The sequence below is a fragment of the Crocodylus porosus genome, unplaced genomic scaffold, assembly GCF_001723895.1.
Source record: "Crocodylus porosus isolate Cpor-Errol unplaced genomic scaffold, CroPor_comp1, whole genome shotgun sequence".
Taxonomy (NCBI): Eukaryota; Metazoa; Chordata; order Crocodylia; family Crocodylidae; genus Crocodylus; species Crocodylus porosus.
Window position 1 is genome coordinate 62,485,016 of NW_017728950.1, and position 10,622 is coordinate 62,495,637.

Sequence of the window (10,622 nt, forward strand, 5' to 3'; positions counted from 1 at the left end):
CCACAGTCTCTGGGCACGTTCTTGGCCAGAGCCTCCTTCCTGGTCAAGTACATGGCCCACTTGGCCAGGGCCAGGAGGAGGTTGACCACAAGGTCCTGGGACTTGGTGGGGCCACAGATGGGGTGACCAAAAACAAAAGGTGGGGGGTGAAATTCAACCAGAAACTCAGGAGGAGGATCTGGAAGTGGAAGGGCTGCAGCCTGGTGCACTTGAGGGTCATATGCACCAGGGTCTCCCTCGGCCTGCAGAAGAGGCAGGAGACTGGGGTGTCCATGAAGCTTGCCACATACACACCTGTGGTGATGGGTCCATGGAGAAGCCACCAGCTGGGGTCCCCAGTGGCTCATGGGATGAAGGTGAAGTACAGACTCAGACACTGGGGCGCCCCAGCCACACCTTTGCCAAGCAGGTCCCGCCACTTGGTGTCTGGGTGGGATGTGAGGGCGGCATAATGGCCAGTGTGGCATACAAGTGTATAGAGGTGGCGGCAATGGACAGTGGAAAAGCGGACCAGTCTGGTGTCCCCCAACCAGCTCAGGTGGTGAAGCAGGGAGTGCCATGAGGCCAGGCAAAGCGCCGGCCCCACAACAAACTCTGGTGGGCTGCCCCAGAAGTGCCTGAGAGCAAGTATCCCTGAGCTACTTGCCAGGGCAGCTTTTATATTGATGGGGCCAGCACAGGACAGTTTTTTATACTGCCGGGCCCAGCACAAGTGCTGGCCCCAGGGTCTAGCTCCCCCTGGCTGCAGATCTGGGAGAAGGCAGGCAGGGTTATTTTGCCCCAAGTGGCACAATTTGCCCCACACCAAAGTGTACCTGCACTGAGGCAAAAAGCCCTGGCTCAAATTTGTGTGGCTTCTATTTGAGCTCCTGCAAGCGCACGTGCTTGCATGTGTGGATGCACCCTGAGAGTCCTTGCACTTCACACTGAGAACAGTGAACACCATGACTAGCCAGCTTTAAGCCACTAGGTAGGTAGCATTTCCAGTAACTTAACAATTAGTTAAATAACGTTTAGCTTAGTTGTCCCTTAGCAACCTGTTAGTATTATTTACATATATTCTGGACCCAGTGTGGCACCTTGGGATCACCTTGATTCAAGTATTGTGCCTCTACCACCTAGCTCTATATCAATATGTGGGAAGGCAAGATGTTTTGTGGGTAAGCAAACAATGAGACTCTGAAACTGGTGTATCAGGTATCAGATACTCTGCAGTGTACCTACCTGGTTACAGTCTATTTTGGCAGACAACTTAAGTAGGCACTTCTTTGAATGTAAGAGATCAAGGATTAATTCTCCAGGATATTTTCCTGGGCTATGGCTATCTTTAAATGGAAGTCTGAAACACAAAATCAAATAATCTGTTCCAAGAGGGGTTTCACCATAATGCTGTATAGTTGAACAGCTAGTGACACCATCAGGTCTGACATTCAGTCAACCCTGTGTCAGCAGGACAGCTTAACTCCCTGATTCAGTGAACCAGGCGCCTGTATGCAGTTATTTAAATTGCACACATTTTTGCTTAGTTAGATAATGCTTTCACAATAGTTCCCCAACAAAGCAATGTGGAAATGTCTTCCTTAATTAGCCCTCAATACATTACACTGGAGGGAATATAGGAATAGTGGTTACTATAAAGTAACCACTGCCTTCTGTTGTGCTGTTTTTCACTGCAGTGTGCTCATATTCATTTTTTTCTCTAGCAACAGTCTCCAACATAAAGTATGTGCTTTATTTTTGGTAATAATGTCATCCTGGTTACCTGAACAAAACAGCAGCATAATGCTTCTCCTCTGGAGGTAATTGTTTGATAAATGTTTGAATAAAGATAAGATGGTGCAGTATTACACCACCTGCTACTGAGCCATTACTTATCTTCCTCATTTGGACATAAGAAATATTGGCCTTTCTAGAAATGCAGCAAAGGATTATTTTTGAGTTGTATAATGCAGGTAAAAATCTATTTTAAAATAAATTTAAAAAATCAAAGTGCCAACTCTATGCCCTCTGGTTCACTATGTGAAGGGACTGTATGAATCCTAGGATTGGAGGATTATATAAATCCTCTTTCCAAGCTGACCAAAGACCATGCAAAACTGGCATGAGACCAAAAGCCCCTTCCTTCCCTAGCTGACAAAATTTACCCCTGAACTAAAGAGTCAGTCCCTTCATAGCTTATGCATATTGAGTTTGTGGCCCACAAGGGGTCCTGATGTTCCTTTTATTTTACCTTATTAACCACATTCTGTTTCTTGGTTTCCTTCTCCCTTAACACTCTCTCACCCATGCAAGTGGTGTGGGGGCACCCACGTTTATCTCTCCCATATGGCCAGGGATCTAGGCATCACCAGGCTTTTCTGCTACATGCTTGGAGCTCTGTGCATTCCCCATTCTCCTTATCCCTATTGTGCCACTGTCTCGTTCATGCTGTGGGTTCTGTATGCCTGTAATCCCCCCTTTTTCCATTGCATTACTTCATTCTCATGCCAATTTCTACCCCACCCCCATTTTTCTATTTCAGTGACTTCCTGCAAATCTGTTCCTCCCACCATGCCTTATCTTCCACCTCTAAGTACATTTCTCACTCTTCCCCTCCACCCAGTGCTGTGTACCCCTTTCACATTTCCACCATGGAAAGATTCTGTGTACTCCGATTTCCATTCTCCCTTACCACTCTTTGGCCATGTCTACAGCATAGCTGTGTCAGTCTGGGGCGTAATAAGATGTAATGCTTGACTCATACGTCTGCTAGCAAAGGCCCTAGTAGAGGGGTAGGTATACCAACAAAACATGCTTCTGTCTGTGTCAGTATAGCTTGTGTCAGTCACCTTTCTAGGCAACTCAGGTGATAGCAGCAGCTCCTTCTGGCTTCCAGTGCTGCTGGCCTCAGCCCCATGGTACTGGCAGGGACCTGTGGGCACAGTCCACACCCCATCCCACCCCGTGCCTGCTCTGAACTCAGCCCAGAAGCAGACCAGCTCCGGACCAGCTGGAACCTGTGTGCACAGTCCCAACCTGCCCCATACCTGCTCCAGACTTGCCTGCCTGTTCTGAGCAGCAGCAGTGGCGGTGGCAGTCACGCAAAAGTTGCTGCTCAGTGTGAGGGGGAAAAGTGGCCCTTCCCCCTTGCCACTGCTGGGCACTTGTTGCAACTATGCCTGGGCTTCCCTGCTGCTCCTCACCGCTGCCATTGTTGCCACCTCTGGGTTGCCCAGCAGGGAAGAGGTGGCAGTGCACAGGACTGACAGGTCAACCCAGGTATGTGCTCTGGGTTTGCAGCAAGAAGCACCCAGCAGCAGTGAGAAAGTGGGACCGCTTTTCCCCTGTGACAAGCAGCAACTTCTGCTTGGCTGCCACCACTGCTGCCACTGCTCAGTGCAGCAGGCAAGTCTGGAGCAGGTGAAGGGGGGTTTGGGGCTATGTGCGCAGGTTCCAGCTGGTTCGGAGCTGGTCTGCACCACCGAGCCAAGTCTGGAGCAGGCACAGGGTGGCTGGGGTGGGGGCTGTGCACATGGGTCCCTACCACTACTGCAGGGCTGGGACCAGAAGTGGCAGCAGACAGAAGGAGCTGCCACTGCCTGGGCTGCCCAGAAAGCTCCAGCCCTGCTGCATGCTCAGGGAGTGGCCACAGGACAGACAGTACTGGGCCAGGTTGGACCAAGGGACCCACTGCGGGCCAGAAAAAGTCCCTCTGTGGGCCGGATCTAACTAACCCCTGCTCTAGTGCATTGCTTTTACAACTGTGTCCATGCTAGCAGGATCTTAGCCAGTGCAGCATATCCATATGTCTGCACAGGTGAAATGCCCCTAGTGCAGGTATATTTTCCATTATTACTTCTTTTCTTTCAGGACATCAATATCTTTAATTTATAATGAAAAGCTAGGTTGAACTAAGCTAAGCCTATAATTAGGATGTAACAGCTACCATTGGCCAACAAGTACAGAGGTAACTCTGCTAAGCTGTTGCTAGAGTCTGTGTTCCTCCTCTATACATCTAGACTTCCTGTGCTGCTCCTCACCAGAATCTTTAGTGTTCGGCCCATTGTTGCACAGAACATTCCCTGAAATATGGGAACAGATCAGATACAGTATGCAAAAGTTATTTTATCCAAGCAGAGATGTGCCATCCAGTTGGGTGCAGCGTCCTGCATGCTTGGGCAATGAACTGACTCTACCTTTCTCCTACCTGTCAAAACCTCCATCTAGCAGCATGAAATAGAAGTCCACCCAAGTGCTGTAGCTGTATTATTAAAACAAAAACATTCAAAAGCAGGGGATTTGATTATGTGGGTATTGTGATGTGAAAATGTAACAGTCTTCTCTCCATAGCCCCCTCTCACCTTTGGGATTTTCTATGAATTTCGTATTATTCCTGGCTTTTCCAGTTACTGCACAGTTCATCGTCATTCCAGGAATTGGGCATCCGTTACCAACAAGTTTAATTCAGTTCAGAGCTTCAGGTTGCAACACCATCCACTCTTTACCCACCTCTGCTTGGAGCAGCATCCAACCCTGAAAGTGCAAGACAAAAGTAGCTCTATGCTTATCGTTTTAACTCCTTTTCTGTCCCACCTCCCAGCAAAGGCATTCAAATCTCACAGTAACAACATATGGGTGGATGGATGGGAAAGAGTTTTAACAGTCACCTAACAACTTGCCTCTGTAACATGCCTCTAGTCTTTCACAGTAGGAATTTGAAGAAAGATCTGGAAGCTTTTCAGTAGAGAATCCACAGGGTGGACTGACAGAGATGTATGAAATCTAGTATATTGATCTTTACATACTAGCTGGTTTTGTAGCTACTTTTTACAAGTCCATTTTACTTGCCTTCTTTCAGATAACATGAGTCTTATTGTAGATAGCCTACTTATTGAAATGAATGATGTTTAAACATTCACCTGGCCTCTACAGTTTTTGAGTGCTGGTTATGTTTAGAAATAGAGACAAAATACAAATGGCCATGCAGAATGACTTATTTGACCTTGTGAGCAGATTCCCAACTTCTGATGAATAAGCCTTTTGCTTACAAAAGTTTACAAATGGGAGATTTTTGCTATATGTCTCCAATTTGGTTAATCTATAAACTGCAAGTCTACCCTGCCTTCTGCCTGATGTCAGACTAATAAGGCTCACTACTTCACTAAGCCAGATTCCTTATCATTCTAACGGTTGGTATAAATTAGTAATTTTTGCTTTTTTATTCTTTTTTTCTATGCCAGGTTTTATAGTCTTATCCTTGCAAAGAAATCTGGGAGACCCAAACTATTTTTGCAATGCTGAATTTCTTGCAATTATTCAGGTTTTCATTTAAAAGGAAGGGGCCAGGGGAAAAGAAGGAAAAAGAGATTCAGCCAACTTTAGTAAGATTCCTTGAGACAACTCCTCTTATGCAGTTATACCAGTGAAACTCTGACATTTTGATAGCTCATCCAGGTTTACACTGACTGGAGATAAGACTTTGTCTCCTTAATACCGGAGCTTGTGAGCTGCTCTGAGATAACAAGGTAATTGGTGATAGCAGCAACACTTCAAGGGACGGGGGGAAAGACTGGTAATTGGGTTCTAATTGTTCAGCAGCAGCACAGAGACCTACTGCTGTGTGTGCAGAGGCTGATGTAGAACAGCAGTGAGATGCATGCATTTTTAAGTTTGCATACATATTTGCAGAGGATTGATTTTAAGGCCCTATCAAACCCTAGCAAATAACCCTGGAGTTCTGAAAACACGGTTATGTTTAGTTGTTTTATAACATGATTTTATTTGCACCAAGATTAAAACTAAGTTATAACCAGCTGGATTTTTCTGGCCAACATAGACAGCAAAAATATATAAAATTGTATGGCCACAAACATGTAACACAATATATAATATTGTTAAATACGGTAGGTTATAGCATTGATGTGGACATAAAGGGCATCTAGTAAAAAGAGAAGTGATAGCTTCAGGGTACATCATGACTTTGGAAAGACCAGTTGGATGAATATAGCCAGAAATCTGGAGATGGAGCAGCAATTTCTACCTTAAATAGGTGACTACATTGTGAAAATTCAGATGGGAAACTTCCATGCTCTTATATAGTGCTCTTTTATAGTTCTTGTCTACAACTTTTTTGGTGAATTGTATTTTAAAATGTTCAGAGGATATTTAACGTGTAGGGCTCAGATTTCAATTTATTAAAGAATAGGGAAGAAAAAAATTATCTAGCGAGATCTCTGCTGACTCACCATTAACAGCAAAAAGGTAATTCAGAGTTTTTGACTATACACGGAGTAGGCCTGATTTTACTTACACCCTGCTGGCATTTGTTAGGCCAATAATTGTGAATCCATTGAATTACTAAGGGTGATTCCTTAGGTTCATTTGTTTCTTCCATTAGAATCAATGTCTTCAAACTTTTCCAAACTGGAGACCTGATGAGGGGGAAAGAAAAAGGCATCAAATAAGCACACTCATGTCATCAGCTAGCTGAAATTTGTAGTGAGAAAATGTGCAACAATAGAGCAGTTAATCAATTAACTCTACAGCAGAAAAGGTCAGTGTGAACTTAAAGTTACTGCAATGTGGAATAAAAACAGGAATTAAAAGGTGCTGTTTTTGCCAGACGAAAAAATTCCATCTGTTCCTTGGCAGCAGCACTTTTGGTATGGACAACAAAGTGTTTTTCCCCATCAGGTACAATCATTTGATTTCTTTTACTGCCCATTTCCCATAGGTTATCCACCAGTATGTGTTTTTTCACTTAGCATAACTCCCTTTTAACCTCTACCCCCATAATTATTTGTGCACGCACAAACATGCATGTGCGCATGCACCCACACTTTGCATTGGGTTTTAGAATTATTGCTTAATTTTAAAATTCTTGATAAAGAATGTTTATTGCATACTATCATTTAGGTAGTAGCTACATCACTGAAAGCATTGTACAGACAGTGGGCCAGATTCTTACTTGGTGGGAACCAGCATGACTCCATTTACTTCAAGGAATCGATCCATCCAACAACGTTGTTTGTGAGAGAGGTTATTTTTAGGGCTTTGTGAAGCTTTGGTAGCCAATTTGATTTGAAGGAGATTTGGCTTGATTTGGGGACCATATCTCTAAATCCAAATTGAATCTGGAGGCCAATTAAAAGTTCCAAATCGATTTGAAGCATCTGAAGCTCCCAGTGCTGCTGCACCTGTATCTCATGCCCCCCTTGCTAAGTAACGCGCCCCCAACCCCAGCTGGGCAGCTTGTCCCAGCCCCAATCCCTCCTTCCCCCATGCCCATTTCCTCCCTCCTCCGCTTTCCCCCAACCCCAGCAGACTTACCAGCTGGAAGCAGCCGTCAGCTGCCTGTTTAGTCTATGGCCGAATCTCCGAAGCGGTGCCAAATCTTTCTGATTTGGCTGAATCAATTCGGAACAGTGATTCAAATCTCCAAATAGAATTGCTGTCCTCCAAATTGGCTGAATCTGAAACAAATACTTTCCGCTTTGCACAGGCCTAGTTATTATTATTAGTGTTCTGCAGGTGGGAAAATAGAGAGGTGCAGCAGTCCAGCCAGGAAGTCAGTAGCAGAGCTGGGACTGCAACTCAACATTTGCTGACTCCTGCTTTTTTATTGTTTCTCAGGATTAGATGCCAGGGATGACTTATGAGGTGAGCCTGAAACAGCTAGATAGAGTTATTTAGTCTGGAAATGAGAAGACTGAGGGGAGATTTGGTAACAGTCTTCAAATATCTTAAGGGCTATTATAGAGAGAATAAAGATGGGCTTTTCTTCATGGCCCTAGGGCAGGATTATGTTATAATAGCATCTTAGGCCCTTTTCTTACTTCTGTATTAAAAAGAGGATAGTAAAAAAAGGCAACTGAGAAACCTCTGAATGTGTGTCTGAGCACGCGCATACATGTGTGCATGTACTTCTGTGATCACTTTGGGTCTGGAAGAGGAAATGGAAATTGGTACAATTGCACACGTGTATGCTGCAGTAGTGGGTGTTTGTGGTGTGTTGACAAGTAAACTGTGGGTTAAACAAAAAGGTAATTCTCTGTTCTGACCCATATTTTGATTGTTGCAATAGTGTCACATGGCTAAGCAGAGATTGTCATTACGAATTTAATACTTATCTATCGTATACCATAAAAAACACTGCAGAATATTAAATTAAAATCAGGCACTCGAGACTTAGAAAATACACAGTCTTTACTTACATGATCACATCCTGTTTTTCATGGAAACGGTGCCTCATTCGGTGCTCAGAATGGCTTATGTCCTGGGGCAGAACCCAGCCTGTGATGTGAAGGACCCTCATTTCCAGTGATGAAACAGCAGTTGGTTAATGCACAGAGGACTGAAGGCAGAAGCCTCACAGTGAATGCTGGCCCAGAGAATTGCTTCTAATCCTTTCTGTGATGGTTTTCCTTGGTAATACTGAGCAAGGTGCTTATTCCAAATGTTGCATAGATAAAGAGTATAAGTTAGCCATGTTAGAAGTCAGGCAGAAGGCAGGATAGAGTGATACCTTATAGACACACACACATGCAGAGTTTCTGATGATGAAGTAAGCTGCTGCTTAAAAAACTCTGCATTATTTACATAGTTACGTGTTGCATAGTCCTTATTTTCTGGGTAGCCCATTTTAAATACTACAGTACTGAAGTCAGTAAGTACTGTGCTCTGAACATCAAGTCTTAGGAAAAAATGCTTATTTTGAAAAATCACGTCCTCAGCTTCTCAAAGTGAGCACCTAAAATGAGCTGATACCTTCGACAATCATCTCTTGCACCTTAATTCCTTGTGTGAAAGGCCTGGGTCATTGCATTGTGATCTGCTCAGTTTTATCTTCCACTTTCAAGTAACATGGATGAAACATATTTCACAGTTGCTTTATTTAATGAACCTCTACACCAGGGATGTAACAAGCAGGGTTTGTGTGCTGGGCAAACCCTGTGGGAGAGCTGGGTAGGGGCAGGGAAGCACTATGGAGCACTGAAAGGACAGGTGGGTGGATGGGTGTTTTACCCCTGTGTGGTTTGCCCATGCCAGTTGTTGCTCCTATGACTGCAATATAGTGCTCATGCATCAGCTGCTGCTGCAAGAGCAACTCCACAGGGCTATTTCTGCTGATGGGGTCTAGACTCTGTGGGGTGGGGCCTGATTCTGGTACCCCTCCTAAGATGGTGCCCAGGGCTGATATTATGTTACTGCTAAGCTGCCTACAAACACACATACACCCCCCCATATGAAGCCATGTATTGATTCTGTGGGAAAACCAGAGTGTTTTTAAAGGAACTGTGTCCTCCTGTGCCCATGGTATTTTTAATCACTGGAAATGATGTGGTTAGAAAAGTGTTCTCTAACATTCCCATACAGTTTGTGTGGGGCAGTATGTGTCAAACTACATAATTCGCTAAGCCTCAACCTCTCTAATAGCATTTCCCAAGCTGGATATCTGCTTTGGAGTAAGAGCTTGACATCTGGAATAGCAGCTGCATATATTTCAGGAACATTACTTTTGCTATCTCCATGAAAATTCACTCAAATATGGTTAAGTTTATCAGCTTCTGAAAAATCTCAGTTCATACCTGGTTTGTAGAAACTTGTGAGAGTTTGGCAGCTACGTTCTCTGCAGATTCGTTTTATACATTAGGGCTGGAGAAATAACTGATATTTTAGTCTTGTAGCTAAACCAGATTTTGAAAGATGTTTTGTCAAGTCAACCCCCCAAATTCAAACAAAATGCTTTATTCAAACCAAAGTAAAGCACAATGCCTTTAGGGACATTTTTACAGCCAATAAAGGAAATATGGATATTAAATGCTAGATTCATAGCATGTAGGGCTGCATGCTGGTGCCTTTTATTATAGTTAGGACAGATGCACTGAGTGGTGACCTGCAGTTAAATCCCATGATCCAGAACAGGAATTTGCAGTAAGACTATTGTGTTATGGACTAGGTTCTTTCAACCTCTCTAGTTCATACAGTATCACTTTGTATAAAATATTTAACTATTCACTGACTGGCCAGAGAGTAAGTGACTTCCTCCATAGGCCAGTGGTTAAAAGGCACTTACCTTGTGAAGAAATCTGGGTCCCACTCCTTACTCCAGTGAAAAGTTAATTATTTCTACAATGTGGAATAGCTTCAAAAGAAACATCCATCCAAAAATATCCTGTAGTCTGACGGCTATGGGGGCATGCTCCAGGAAGCTTGGAGACTTCTGCTCAATTTCCTGCACTGAATCAGGCACAGGGGATATGAACCTAGGTTTCTTGCTTGCTGTGAGAGTGCCCTGATCCTGGGCTGTAGGGTGGGTGGAAGACCACTAGCTCTTTGCCCTTTCTTTTTTTGAATGGCATTTAAAGGTCTGGAAGTGTAGGAGTGATGGTCCAGGAAATGTGCAGGAGGCAAGAATTATTGGGGGTAATATCATTATCTTTTATTGAATCAAATGTACTGTATAGGTGGAAGAGAAGAACTTTTGCTGTTTATTATTCTATCTGCTGCTTTGTTCAAGCTATGTCTGCTTCTTTGGAGGCCTGAGGAAGGGTACTTTGTGCTCAAAAGCTTATTTAAGATCACTCCCAACCATGCAGTTGCTTTAATAAAAGATATTCCCCCTCCCCCAAATCTTGCCATTC

General features: G+C 44.0%; 1 long non-coding RNA gene across 1 annotated transcript; it reads right to left on the reverse strand.

Moving 5' to 3' along the window:
* Positions 1 to 3,755: 3,755 nt before the first annotated feature.
* LOC109323760 lies at positions 3,756 to 8,521 on the reverse strand. Its single transcript, XR_002104747.1, has 4 exons — positions 8,193 to 8,521; positions 6,225 to 6,410; positions 4,341 to 4,512; positions 3,756 to 4,234 (listed from the first exon to the last, which is right to left on the reverse strand). It is a non-coding gene; the product is annotated as an uncharacterized LOC109323760 (long non-coding RNA).
* Positions 8,522 to 10,622: the final 2,101 nt, after the last annotated feature.